A 14,766-nucleotide genomic window follows, 5' to 3' on the forward strand; every position below is an offset into this window, starting at 1 on the left:
TGTGCCACCACAAGGGTGTGACCAGTGCTGTGGTGGCGTGACTAGTGATGTGGGGGTGTGACCTGTGCAGTGGGGCAGTATCCAGGGGTGTCCGTATGTGCCTATGTCTGCATGTGCTCCTCTATGTCCATAGGTGCCTATGTCTGAATGTGCTTCTCCATGTTCGTATGTGTTCCTCTATGTCTGTATGTGCTCCTGTATGTCCGTATGTGCCTGTAGTATACCTATATGTGCTCCTCTATGTCTTTATGTACCTATGTCTGTATGTTAATATGTCTATATGTGCCCCTGTATCGGTTGGGTATGGGATCCCAAAAGTAAGGATGCCGGTAGTCAGAATACTGACACTACTTGGTAAGTAAACTAACCCTACCCTCTTCCTAACCATCTCCTCGTGCAGCCAGTCCCCTTCCACAGCCTAATTCTAACCTCCCCCTCCCGCAGCCTAACACTAACCTTCACCCTAGTACCTAACCCTAACCTCCCTTCCCGTAGCCTAACCCTAACCTTCCCTGCCATACTTATATTACTGAAAGAGGAGAGAGAAGGGAAGACACGGAGAGAGAGAAGGGGGGAGACAAAGATAGAGGAGGAGGGTAGACAGAGATAGCGAGGGGGGGCTAGACAGAGGGAGAGGGGCAAAGAGAGAGAAAAAGGGAGTAGGTGCAGAGAGAGACATAGAAAGAGTGAAGGGAGAGACACAAAGAGAGAAAGGGGTAGGCAGAGAGCGGGAGAGAGAAGGCGGAGATACAGAGAGAGATAGAGAGAGAGAGAGAGAGAGAGAGAAGGGGGGAGATACAGAGAGAGAGGGAGAAGAGGGAGACAGAGAGAGAGAGAGAGAAGGGGAGGAGACAGAGACACACACACACACACACACACACACACACACACACACAGAGAAGGGGGAGACTGAGAGAGATAGAGAAGGGGAAAGATACAGAGAGAGAGGGGATGAGGGGGAGAGGAGAGACAGAAGGGGGGAGACACAGAGAGATAAAGAAGGGGGAGACACAGAGGGAGAGAAGGGGGAGACAGAGAGAGGGGGGAGAAGGGAGAGAGAGAGAGAGAGAGAGAGAAGGGGAGGAGACACACAGAGAGAGAATGGAGAGACACACAGAAAAGGGGGAGACAAAAGAGAGAGAGAGAGGGAGGGAGGGAGGGAGGGAGGGGGAAGATACATAGAGAGAGAGAGAGGGTGAGGGGGAGAGGAGAGAGAGAGGGGGGAGGGAGACAGAGAGAGAGGGAGACAGAGAGAGAGGGAGACACACAGAGAGAGAGAGAGAGAGAGAGAGAGAGGGGGGAGACAGAGAGAGGGGGAAGAAGTTTGAGAGAGAGAGAAGGGGGAGAGGGCAGAGAGTGGAAAGAGAGAGAAGGGGGTATACAGAGAGGAAAGGGAGAATACAGAGAGAGAAAAAGAAGGGGATACACAGAGAGAGAGAGAGAAGGCCGGGACAGAGAGAGAGAGAGAAGGGGAGAAGGGAGGAGACACAGAGAAGGGGGAGACACAGAGAGAGAGAGAGAAGGAGGTAGACACAGAGAAAAAGAAGGGAGGAGACAGAAAGAGAAAAGGGGGAGACACAGAGAGATGGGGAGAGAAGGAGGAGACACACAGAAAGAGAGAGAAGGGGGGAGAAAGACAGAGAGAGAGAGAGAGAGTGAGAGAGAGGGTGAGTAGACACAGTGAGGGAGAGTTGAGACAGGCAGCTAACATGTGACCAGGCATGCCCTAAACCCCCCCCCCCCTTTCCTCTTCCCGTACAGGCAGCACTTTGTACCTTCCATAGCAGCGGGTACCCATCATTAGCAATGGCAGCGGTGGGTCCCCGTAATTAGCACCAGCAGCAGCGGGTCCCCATCATTGGCATCGGCACAGCGGGAAACATGAGTGGAGGGGGGGGCTGGACCAGAGAGAAAGCACCCCTTTCAGATTCAGCTGACAGAGAGAGCCCGTGGCCAGCCTCTTAGCACAGCGAGTCCATTCATCTGCGCCGTGAAGTATACTGTATGTGTGGGCACTAGGTGGGGCGGAAGGGGTGAGCGAGGGAATGGGCCGAGCTTCGGACGGCCAGTAAAGGTGGTGGCAGCAAAAAAAAAAATCTTGTCACCAATATCTACAAGTCCAGCACCGTTTAGGCCTATTTTCATGGGGGGCCTGGAGCTGCAGCTCCACCCGACCCATTGTTAATCCGGCTCTGTGTGCAGGTATTCATACATATCTTCAGGGACCCAAAACGGGCAGAGGAAGTGAGGGAGTAGAAACAAGAAAAGGAAGGTGGAGCTTTCCCTCTTAAAAAGTGGAATTAAAATGTAATATAATTTAAAGGAAACAAAGTTGAGCTGGGCATGCTCGATAAACTGCAGACAGAAGCAATGGACATTAACAGATACTGGGCCCGATTCAGCAGAATTTGCAATGCTTGTGAACGCATGCTGAGGATCGCCCATCGCACGACTGATTGCGTACGCCTCTTCTTGATTGACAGGCAGAGGCGTTCGCATTTTCTGCGCCCTTCCCCCCCTGCAGAAAGTGTGGGCGCTGCGCATGTGCCCGCATCCTTTACGTCATATTTGTGGTTGGATCGTGTTTGCCTGAATCGAGCCTAATTCAGACCTGATCGCAGCAGCAAAATCTTTATCTAATGGGCAAACCATGTGCAGTGCAGGGGGGGGCAGATATAACATGTGCAGAGAGAGTTAGATTTGGGTGGGTTATTGTGTTTCTGTGCAGGGTAAATACAGTGCCGTTTCTTGCGGCGGGCGAGCCGTGCAACCGCACAGGGCGCCCGCCGCGGCACTTCCTGAGCACTTTCAAACCCCCCTCCCCTCTCCTCCCGAGTGCCCAGCTCGGGGGGCGGGGTTTCGCGGAATGACGCGTTTGCGACGTGACATCACGACGCAATCGCGTCATTCCCCGCCCCCCGAGCTGGTAACTCAGGAGGAGGGAGAAGGGGGAGCCAAGCCGGCCAGCGCTGCGCAGACGAGGAAGAGGCGGCTGAAGAGCGGGAAGAACCGCTTCAAATGTAAGTCAGCCCCTCTCCCTCTCGCTCTCTCCCCCCCCCCCCCCCCACCTGCCGTACTGTGTAAAATGGGGACACTTGCCTGCCGGAATGTGTAAAATGGGGACGCTTGCCTGCCGGAATGTGTAAAATGGGGACACCTGTCTGCCGTAATATGTAAAATGGGGACACCTGTCTGCCGTAATATGTAAAATGGGTGCACCTGTCTGTCGTAATATGTAAAATGGGGACACTTGCCTGTTGTACTATGTAAAATGGGGGCACGTGCCTGCCGCAATGTGTAAAATGGGGACACTTTCCTGCCGCAATGTGTAAAATGGGGACACTTGCCTGCCGCAATGTGTAAAATGGGGGCACGTGCCTGCCGCAATGTGTAAAATGGGGGCACGTGCCTGCCGCAATGTGTAAAATGGGGACACTTGCCTGCCGGAATGTGTAAAATGGGGGCACGTGCCTGCCGCAATGTGTAAAATGGGGGCACGTGCCTGCCACAATGTGTAAAATGGGGGCACGTGCCTGCCGCAATGTGTAAAATGGGGACACTTTCCTGCCGCAATGTGTAAAATGGGGACACGTGCCTGCCGCAATGTGTAAAATGGGGACACTTGCCTGTTGTACTGTGTAAAATGGGGGCAAGTGCCTGCCGCAATGTGTAAAATGGGGACACTTTCCTGCCGCAATGTGTAAAATGAGGGCACGTGCCTGCCGCAATGTGTAAAATGGGGACACTTGCCTACCGTGCTGTGTAAAATGGGGACACTTGCCTACCGTGCTGTGTAAAATGGGGACACTTTCCTGCCGCAATGTGTAAAATGGGGACACTTTCCTGCCGCAATGTGTAAAATGGGGACACTTTCCTGCCGCAATGTGTAAAATGGGGACACTTTCCTGCCGCAATGTGTAAAATGAGGGTACGTGCCTGCCGCAATGTGTAAAATGGGGACACTTTCCTGCCGCAATGTGTAAAATGAGGGTACGTGCCTGCCGCAATGTATAAAATGGGGACACTTGCCTACCGTGCTGTGTAAAATGGGGACACTTGCCTGCTGTAATGTGTAAAATGAGGACTTTTTTTTTTTTTTATCCAGTGGTGGCCGTGATGATGAGATCAGATGAGGCCATGCCCATCTTAACAAAGCCACGCCCATTTTAACGAGGTCACGCCCCCTTGCCGGGAGCGGGGCGCATTTTTTCTTATGTGAATGGGGGGGGGGGGGGGGCGCATTTTTAAATCTCGCACTGGGAGCCAAATTGGCTAGAAACGGCCCTGGGTAAATACGGGCTGCTTTATTTTTACACTGCAATTCAGATTTCAGTTTGAACACACCCCACCCAAATCTAACTCTCTGTGCACATGGGGGGTGATTCAGACCTGTACGATCAGAATCTCTGACATGCAGGGGGGGACGACGCCCAGCACAGGGTAAGTCCACCTCGCATGTCAGTCCCAACCCCCCTTCCCCATCACACAGGTGCAAAAGCATCCGCCAAGTAGCTCCTTGCCTGCGCCTCCTGCCATGTTTTGGGTTGTAGCAGCTGCGTGTGATATCACGCCGCCACGGCCCGCCCTGCAATGGTCCGGACGCACCTGCATTGTCCGGACCGCGCCCCAACAACGCATTCTAAAACCATTGGCACGCTTCCTCCTGCCCCGCAACCGCGTCTGCCTGTCAATCAGGCAGATGCTTTCGCATCTCACTGGGTGTGCATGTGCAGTGTGGCCGCTGCAAGTACGCACTACAGAAAGGGCTTCAGGCTGGATCACTGTTGTAGCGGCGATTTGGTCTGAATTAAGCCCATGGTTCTGCCCATTAGAGAAAAATGTTGCTGCTGCCATCAGGTCTGAATTAGGCACCCTGTTACTTACAGTGAGTGTATACTGTACAACAGAATATGATGTATGTACCAATGAACATATGTTGGTGGTTTCAGATGGACCATCCAGTGGCGAATTTCCCATTAGGCACGTGTGCCACATGCCTAGGGGGGCACTTGTTTGTATTGGTACTGTCAGCCTGAAATGTACCAGTAACTGAAAAATTGATTGTAGTGTGTTTATGGGTACGATATGCAGCTGTCCTACTTAGTAAATATGTATCCATACAGTAATTAAATATTTAAAAAATTGTGTCTTTCTCTGACGTCCTAGTGGATGCTGGGAACTCCATAAGGACCATGGGGAATAGCGGCTCCGGAGGAGACTGGGCACAAAAGTAAAAGTTTTAGGACTACCCGGTGTGCACTGGCTCCTCCCCCTATGACCCTCCTCCAAGCCTCAGTTAGATTTTTGTGCCCGGCCGAGAAGGGTGCATTCTAGGAGGCTCTCCTGAGTTTCTTAGAAAAAGTTTAGTTTTAGGTTTTTTATTTTCAGTGAGACCTGCTGGCAACAGGCTCACTGCATCGAGGGACTAAGGGGAGAAGAAGCGAACCTGCCTGCTTGCAGCCAGCTTGGGCTTCTTAGGCTACTGGACACCATTAGCTCCAGAGGGACCGAACACAGGCCCAGCCTCGGAGTCCGGTCCCAGAGCCGCGCCGCCGGCCCCCTTACAGAGCCAGAAGCAAGAAGAGGTCCGGAAAAATCGGCGGCAGAAGACATCAGTCTTCAACAAGGTAGCGCACAGCACTGCAGCTGTGCGCCATTGCTCCTCAGGCACACTTCACACTCCGGTCACTGAGGGTGCAGGGCGCTAGGGGGGGGCGCCCTGAGCAGCAATGAAAAACACCTTGGCTGGCGAAAATACACCACATATATAACCCCCAGGGCTATATGGATGTATTTTAACCCCTGCCAGAATTCACCAAAAAGCGGGAGAAAAGGCCGCCGAGAAGGGGGCGGAGCCTATCTCCTCAGCACACGGGCGCCATTTTCCATCACAGCTCCGCTGGAAGGACGTCTCCCTGACTCTCCCCTGCAGTCCTGCACTACAGAAAAGGGTAAAAAAGAGAGGGGGGGCACTAATTTGGCGCAGTTTTGATAATAACAGCAGCTATAAAGGGAAAAGCACGTTATATAGTGGTATTCCTGTCTATATATAGCGCTCTGGTGTGTGCTGGCATACTCTCCCTCTGTCTCCCCAAAGGGCTAGTGGGGTCCTGTCCTCTATTAGAGCATTCCCTGTGTGTGTGCTGTGTGTCGGTACGTTTGTGTCGACATGTATGAGGAGGAAACTGATGTGGAGGCGGAGCAATTGCCTGTAATGGTGATGTCACCCCCTAGGGGGTCGACACCTGAGTGGATGTGCTTACGGAACATGAGACAGCCGGCTACTCAGCTTGGGCCTGTCGGGGCGTCTCAAAGGCCATCAAGGGCTCTAAAGCGCCCGTTACCTCAGATGGCAGATACAGATGCCGACACGGATACTGACTCCAGTGTCGACGGTGAAGAGACGAATGTGACTTCCAGTAGGGCCACACGTTACATGATTGAGGCAATGAAAGATGTTTTACACATTTCTGAGATTACAAGTACCACTAAAAAGGGTATTATGTTTGGTGAGAAAAAACTACCCGTAGTTTTTCCTGAATCTGATAAATTAAATGAAGTGTGTGATGAAGCGTGGGTTTCCCCCGATAAAAAACTGATAATTCCTAAAAAGTTATTGGCATCATACCCTTTCCCGCCAGAGGATAGGGCACGTTGGGAAACACCCCCTAGGGTGGATAAAGCGCTCACACGCTTGTCAAAACAGGTGGCACTACCGTCTCTTGATACGGCCGCCCTTAAGGAACCTGCTGACAGAAAGCAGGAGAATATCCTAAAATGTATATACACACATACTGGTGTTATACTGCGACCAGCAATCGCCTCAGCCTGGATGTGCAGTGCTGGGGTGGCTTGGTCGGATTCCCTGACTTAAAATATTGATACCTTGGATAGGGACAGTATATTACTGACTATATTGCATTTAAAAGATGCATTTTTATATATACGTGATGCACAGAGGGATATTTGCCGACTGGCATCAAGAGTAAGTGCGCTGTCCATTTCTGCCAGAAGAGGGTTATGGACGAGGCAGTGGTCAGGTGATGCGGATTCCAAAAGGCATATGGAAGTATTGCCTTATAAAGGGGAGGAGTTATTTGGGGTAGGTCTATCAGACCTGGTGGCCACGGCAACGGCTGGGAAATCCACACTTTTACCCCTGGTAGCCTCTCAACATAAGAAGACGCCGTATTATCAGGCGCAGTCCTTTCGGCCCCATAAGGGCAAGCGGGCAAAAGGCTCCTCTTTTCTGCCCCGTGGCAGAGGAAGAGGAAAAAGGCTGCAGCAGACAGCCAGTTCCCAGGAACAGAAGCCCTCTCCCGCTTCTGCCAAGTCCTCAGCATGACGCTGGGGCTTTACAAGCGGACTCAGGCACGGTGGGGGCCCGTCTCAAGAATTTCAGAGCGCAGTGGGCTCACTCACAAGTGGACCCCTGGATCCTTCAGGTGGTATCTCAGGGGTACAAATTGGAATTCGAAATGTCTCCCCCTCGCCGTTTCCTAAAGTCTGCTTTACCGACGTCTCCCTCCGACAGGGAGGCGGTATTGGAAGCCATTCACAAGCTGTATTCTCAGCAGGTGATAATCAAGGTACCCCTCCTGCAACAGGGAAAGGGGTATTATTCCACGCTGTTGGTATACCGAAGCCGGACGGCTCGGTGAGACCTATTTTAAATCTAAAATCTTTGAACACTTACATACAGAGGTTCAAATTCAAGATGGAGTCACTCAGAGCAGTGATCGCGAACCTGGAAGAAGGGGATTATATGGTGTCTCTGGTCATCAAGGATGCTTACCTCCATGTCCCAATTTACCCTTCTCATCAAGGGTACCTCAGGTTTGTGGTACAGAACTGCCACTATCAGTTTCAGACGCTGCCGTTTGGATTGTCCACGGCACCCCGGGTCTTTACCAAAGTAATGGCCAAAATGATGATACTCCTCCGAAGGAAAGGAGTTTTAAATTATCCCTTACTTGGACGATCTCCTGATAAGGGCGAGATCCAGGGAACAGTTGGTAGTCGGGTTAGCACTATCGCAACAATGCTCTAAGCCAAGCAAGACCTCTGCTTCAAGGTCAGCCGGTGCTGATCCACTCGGACAACATCACGGCAGTCACCCACGTAAACAGACAGGGCGGCACAAGAAGCAGGAGGGCAATGGCAGAAGCTGCAAGGATTCTTCGCTGGGCGGAAAATCATGTAATAGCACTGTCAGCAGTGTTCATTCCGGGAGTGGACACGACCTCCACCTGGGAGAGTGGGGACTTCATCCAGAAGTCTTCCACATGATTGTGAACCGTTGGGAAAAACCAATGGTGGACATGATGGCGTCCCGCCTCAACAAAAATCTGGACAGGTATTACGCCAGGTCAAGGGACCCTCAGGCAATAGCTGTGGACGCTCTGGTAACACCGTGGGTGTACCAGTCGGTGTATGTGTTCCCTCCTCTGCCTCTCATACCCAAGGTACTGAGAATTATAAGACGGAGAGGAGTAAGAACTATACTCGTGGCTCCGGATTGGCCAAGAAGGACTTGGTACCCGGAACTTCAAGAGATGCTCACAGAGGACCCGTGGCCTCTGCCTCTAAGAAGGGACCTGCTCCAGCAAGGACCCTGTCTGTTTCAAGACTTACCGCGGCTGCGTTTGACAGCATGGCGGTTGAACGCCGGATCCTAAAGGAAAAAGGCATTCCGGAGGAAGTCATCCCTACCCTGATCAAAGCCAGGAAGGATGTGACCGCAAAACATTATCACCGCATTTGGCGAAAATATGTTGCGTGGTGCGAGGCCAGGAAGGCCCCAACGGAGGAATTTCAACTGGGTCGATTCCTGCATTTCCTGCAAACAGGAGTGTCTATGGGCCTCAAATTGGGGTCCATTAAGGTTCAAATTTCGGCCCTGTAGATTTTCTTCCAGAAAGAACTGGCTTCAGTTCCTGAAGTCCAGACGTTGTCAAGGGAGTGCTGCATATACAGCCTCCTTTTGTGCCTCCAGTGGCACCTTGGGATCTCAATGTAGTTTTGGGGTTCCTCAAATCACATTGGTTTGAACCACTTAAATCTGTGGATTTAAAATATCTCACATGGAAAGTGGCCATGCTGTTGGCCCTGGCTTCGGCCAGGCGCGTGTCAGAATTGGCGGCTTTATCTTGCAAAAGCCCCTATCGGATTTTCCATTCGGACAGGGCGGAATTGAGGACTCGTCCTCAGATTCTCCCTAAGGTGGTGTCAGCGTTTCACCTGAACCAACCTATTGTGGTGCCTGCGGCTACTAGGGACTTGGAGGACTCCAAGTTGCTAGATGTTGTCAGGGCCCTGAAAATATCCTGTATGCACCCAACAAGCTGGGTGCTCCTGCTTCTAAGCAGACTATTGCTCGTTGGATTTGTAGTACAATTCAGCTTGCACATACCACAGCCAAAATCAGTAAATGCCCATTCCACAAGGAAGGTGGGCTCATCTTGGGCGGCTGCCCGAGGGGTCTCGGCTTTAAAACTTTGCCGAGAAGCTACTTGGTCAGGGGCAAACACGTTTGCAAAATTCTACAAATTTGATACCCTGGCTGAGGAGGACCTGGAGTTCTCTCATTCGGTGCTGCAGAGTCATCCACACTCTCCCGCCCGTTTGGGAGCTTTGGTATAATCCCCATGGTCCTTACGGAGTTCCCAGCATCCACTAGGACGTCAGAGAAAATAAGAATTTACTTACCGATAATTCTATTTCTCGTAGTCCGTAGTGGATGCTGGGCGCCCATCCCAAGTGCGGATTGTCTGCAATACTTGTACATAGTTATTGTTAACTAAATTGGGTTATTGTTGTAGTGAGCCATCTTCCTAGAGGCTCCTCTGTTATCATACTGTTAACTGGGTTCAGATCACAAGTTGTACGGTGTGATTGGTGTGGCTGGGACGCGGTGCACTAATTGGGGTTCCTAGTCACTTTACGCAAAAAACGACACCAAAAAAAGTAAAAAAACTCATGTCGACCTTTTCATATGTCGACCTTTCATGTGTCGACCATTTTCATGTGTCGACCATGTGTCCATGTCGACCATGTCAATGTCGACCAATAGTGGTCGACCTAATGACTGTCGACCATAACATGGTCGACCATTCATACCGGAACCGTTGTACCTAGGGGCGCTCTCACCCCTAAATCTGCCCCTTGGTCCATCAAGGGACCAAAGTCGACAGATTTAACTATGACAGTGCTGATTTGAACTCCTGTATTTCTGTGTGGAAATATATTGAAGATGTAAGCTGAAAGTGATTGCAAATATCTTTTATTGAACTGGGTGTTAACTATAAATGTCTGAGATTTACTAATCTACTGGAGAGTGCCTTTCATTTTGGACACCTATGGAGAACTGCTGTGGTTGAAGCTGCGGAACTTAAGGAAGCACCACATAAGATGAATTGCTGGGCCTGATTCAGACGATGGGGCGTTTATAGCTGTGTATGAATTTGCAGTCTGAGACATGTCCCCCAGTGATGACACACCTACATTTTACTCGCCACCCCCTTTTGCCTACCACAAATGCTCCCTATCTGTTAATCACTCTGCTTCCAAGTCCTCACTGCGACCGCGGTCGGTATTCCCAGTTGGCACATGAGCAGTCCCAAAAAAAAAATCACTTTTCATTATAATTACGTCCCTGATCATATTATTACTCTGAACTGTGATTAAATAAAACATACATGGTCAGACTGGCTTTTTGTGTTGTTTGAAACCCTTTCATTTTGCCCTCCTATAGCCTCATGTTCTTATTATATACATTGCTGAAATATATTAATGCTGCAGTGTACGCAATGCCTCCATAATACCCCTCATAGTATGGGGGATTCAGTATACACAACCATTCCTGCAGGTCCGCAACACCTCCCCTCTATGTAATATCACAATGTCTGACATCACATAGGGGTGGACTGGTGCGGTAGAATATTATTATTATTTTTTTTGGGGGGAGGGGCCCTGTCTCTTTTGTCAGTCCCGGACCCCAGAGTTTCTGGTGGCAGTCCTGCTAAACCTCATTACACAAAGCACCCCCATATTATATTCCTGCATACACAACCCCCCTTCCCCATATTAATCCCCAGTACTCCCATCGCCCCCATATTACATTCTAGTCCACCCATCCCCCATATAGCATCCCCATATTACACTCCAGTATGCACAGCCCCCCCTTCCCCATATTATCCCGCAGTACACACATCACCACCATATTACATTCCTGTAAACACAGCCCACCCATTCCCCATGCAGCACCCCCATATTATCCCCCAGTATACACAGCGCACTCCATACCTCCCAACTTTTGTATTTCTGATGGAGGGGCACCAAAAGGGTGTGTGGCCTATTGAAATGGGGGTGTGACCTCGCGTGGATGATGTGATCGCGTACCACGCCTACAATTTTCGTCAAAGTGGGGGCATGGCCAGCAAAAATCAGGACAGTTGGGAGGTATGTCCCTCCCCCATATTACCCTCCAGTACACACATCACAACCATATTAGATTCCAGTTTACACAGCCCCCTTTTCCCATGTTACCCCTTAGTACACACAACACCCCATATTACACTCCAGTATACACAGCCCAATATACCCATATAGCCCCCACTACACACAGCACCGTCATATTACATCATACTTGCCTACTCTCCAGGAATGGCCGGACGGCACTTGAAAAACGTGAAGTGCTCCCGGCCACCCGGAAAAAATTTCAAGTCTCCGGGCTGGCAGCCAAGCCCCCACACCCCCAGGAAAAACACTCATATATCCCTCGCAGCGGGGGTGCCGATGACGCGATTCACGTCATTGTGACCCCGCCCCACTATGCCAGAAATCTCGGGGTCATGATAATGCAGTCTCGTGACCTCACCCCCTGTTCCCATCACGCCCCCCTGTGCTGTGCCACGCCCCCTGCTGAGTCGACTATGTATTAAATTTCAGTATACCTAACCCCCCTTCCTCATATTACCCCTCAGTACATACAGCACTCCCATATCACCTCCAGTATACTCAGCCCCCACCCCCCATATTAACCCCCAGTACACACTTCACAGCCATATTATACTCCAGTGTACACAGCTCCCCTGTCCCCTATATTATACGATTTGCTGATTACAACCAAAAAATTATAGGTATCGGCGAGTAAAGTACTTTTGACATGCTGATTTTTCCAGATTTCCCTAATGGCTTGACAGATCATATCAGCGTTGGGGAATCACGACTCAAATGTAAGGCCTGCATAAGGGCTGGAAAGGAGGGTGGGTTGGAGGGAGAGAAAGCTGAACATAGGGGAAACAAAATCCTGCAACAATGTCCATAACAGGTATCAACTAGTGATAGAGGTGGTTCTTTTTAAAGCTGGCACCATAAGGGACAGGGACACCAAAAGGTGCAGTCATACATCACAATCAGGGGACCCCATGTACATACCTCCCAACATGACCCTCTCCAGGAGGGACACAATGCTCTGCTCCTGGACTTCCCTTTTAATTTATGATTGCCCTCACCTGTGGTGAAACACCTTTCTTATTTACTAACCTGTACAACACAGGTGATGGCAATCTTAAATTAAGAGGGAAATCCAGAAGCAGAGCATTGTGTCCCTCCTGGAGAGGGTCATGTTGGGAGGTATGCATGTATATTTTCTGGGACCCCTCAGCTTGTGCATCTCTGTCCCAGTGACCAACACTCTATCTTACTTTACTGTACATCAGGCCGGGCGTGAAACTACAAGCCCCAGAATGCTTTGCCAAACAGCTTATCGGTGACAGCTGACAGGGGATGTTAAAGCTTGTAGTAACACAACATCTGGAGAGCCACAGGTTGCCAAAGCCTGTTTACATGAAGAGTTTTAAATTGTCTATACACATTGCTGAATGCAGATCCACTGGGACACATGAGTTAGTACATACCTCCCAACATGACCCTCTCCAGGAGGGACAGAGTGCTCTGCTCCTGGGCTTCCCTCTTAATTTGTGATTGCCATCACCTGCTGCTGGGATCCCAACCAGTGGTATGCTAACCGCATACTGGGATCAGTATGTGATCTCAACGCACGGGATGCCGGCTGTCAGTATACCGACACCGGCATCCCATGCGTCAGAATGCTGGTAGGGGGCGAGTGCAATGAAGCCCCTTGTGGGCTCGGTGGTGAGCATAGCCTGACAGACCCCCTGGCAAACAAAGGTAGGAGCCGCCACTGTAGAAGAGCCATTGCTACTGTATTTCATCATCGGATTTCATGTAAAAACTGGAGCAAAATAAGAGCAAAAAGGTCCATTAAGAATTAAAAGGAATTGAAAGTTCTCAACTAAATATTCGGTATAGTTTTCAATAGATTCATCAAATGGAATTTTCATTTTTTTCGTTAGTTTACACAGTACTCCCATATTACAGTTCATTAGTGTGTTCCATCCCTTCCATCCTCCCCCATTTGTGTAACATAGCTATTCCCCATGCTGTCTTAATGTATATTAGAGAACACTGAGAGGACCACTACTGGATTGTTGTAAGAGAAGCAGAATGTAATACACTTGTCATATCAGCAATCTGACAGTATGGTGGATCCTTTTTTCTCATACAGCTCACCAGCAGCAAGTTTTATATACTACAGTCAGGGCCAGATTAACAATGGGGCGGATGGAGCTCCAGCTCCAGGCCTCCACATAAAAATAGGCCCATCATCATGGCAGCATGATCACTAGCCATCTGCTGGTCACATGGTCAGTCAAAAATCATAACAATTAAGATTGCATTTCTATTTTTCTCAAAAAATTATGCTTTTTTTTATATTTTTACATATTTAGGGAGACATTGGAGCTGATAGTGTAGCATACCTCCCAACTTCTGATTCCTATAAAGAGGGACACATGCGCGGCGAAGCCGCGCGCGCTCCCATAAAAGGGGCGTGACCTAATAAAAGGGGCATGGCTTTGCGGGAAGACCTGCGATCGCGAGTCACGCCCCCGTTTTCGTCACTGAGGGGGCATGCCTAGCGCTCTGTGAGCCGCTGGCATGCCCCCTCTCCCTTTGGCTGCAGTGAATAGACGCTGTGCGCATGCAAAGCAGGGCAGCAAGTGCATGAGCCTCCCAACTGCCCCCCTACCGCGGGACACTGCGGCCCGCGGGTGGGACAGCGGGACAGTCCCCAAAAAACGGGTCTGTCCCGCGAAAATCGGGACAGTTGGGAGGTATGGTGTAGGGCTGTACACGCCCACATGGATCTGGCCACACCCATATAGCACTAATCACACCTCCCCCATTTCTCACAATAGGCTCTTGAATATTTTCAACTCCAGGCCCATGTGGCCCTTAATCCAGCCCTGACTATAGTACAACTGCATGGAATCTCGACATGCACACCATTCTGCCGCAAGGGTATGCCGGTGTCGGTATATTGATAGCCGGCATCCCGTGCGCCGGAATCACATACCGATCCCTCTGTCAGGCTTCAAAGGTGTGCATGTGGACAAATCAACAGGCAGAATTCTAAGGACTGCTTTGGCCCCTGAAGCCAGATGGGGCTGCTGTGGTTTACCACTGGAAAAAGCTTCTTGTTAATGCAGGCCAGCCCAGGGCAAACATCTCCACCTGAGACTGCCTGTCCAGTATGTAATTAGCAGGGGATGCGTCCAATGGTAAGCCACTGCAACTGCCAGGCTGTCACTGGTAGTGGATGTTACTGGGGGTGGGCTGCAGCCCCTAGTTACAATTTGCAGGACTCTTGTATATTGATGCTATACAGGCATATTGTATATA

The 14,766-nt window shown here is 50.3% G+C and overlaps 1 protein-coding gene across 1 annotated transcript in view; it reads right to left on the reverse strand.

The window, feature by feature from the left end:
- KCTD17 (potassium channel tetramerization domain containing 17) overlaps positions 1 to 14,766 on the reverse strand; it is an 81,109-nt gene that overhangs the window by 65,358 nt on the left and 985 nt on the right. The gene's annotated exons all lie outside the window — the stretch shown is intronic.

This window comes from Pseudophryne corroboree, chromosome 9 (assembly GCF_028390025.1).
Source record: "Pseudophryne corroboree isolate aPseCor3 chromosome 9, aPseCor3.hap2, whole genome shotgun sequence".
In the NCBI taxonomy this organism is placed as follows: Eukaryota; Metazoa; Chordata; class Amphibia; order Anura; family Myobatrachidae; genus Pseudophryne; species Pseudophryne corroboree.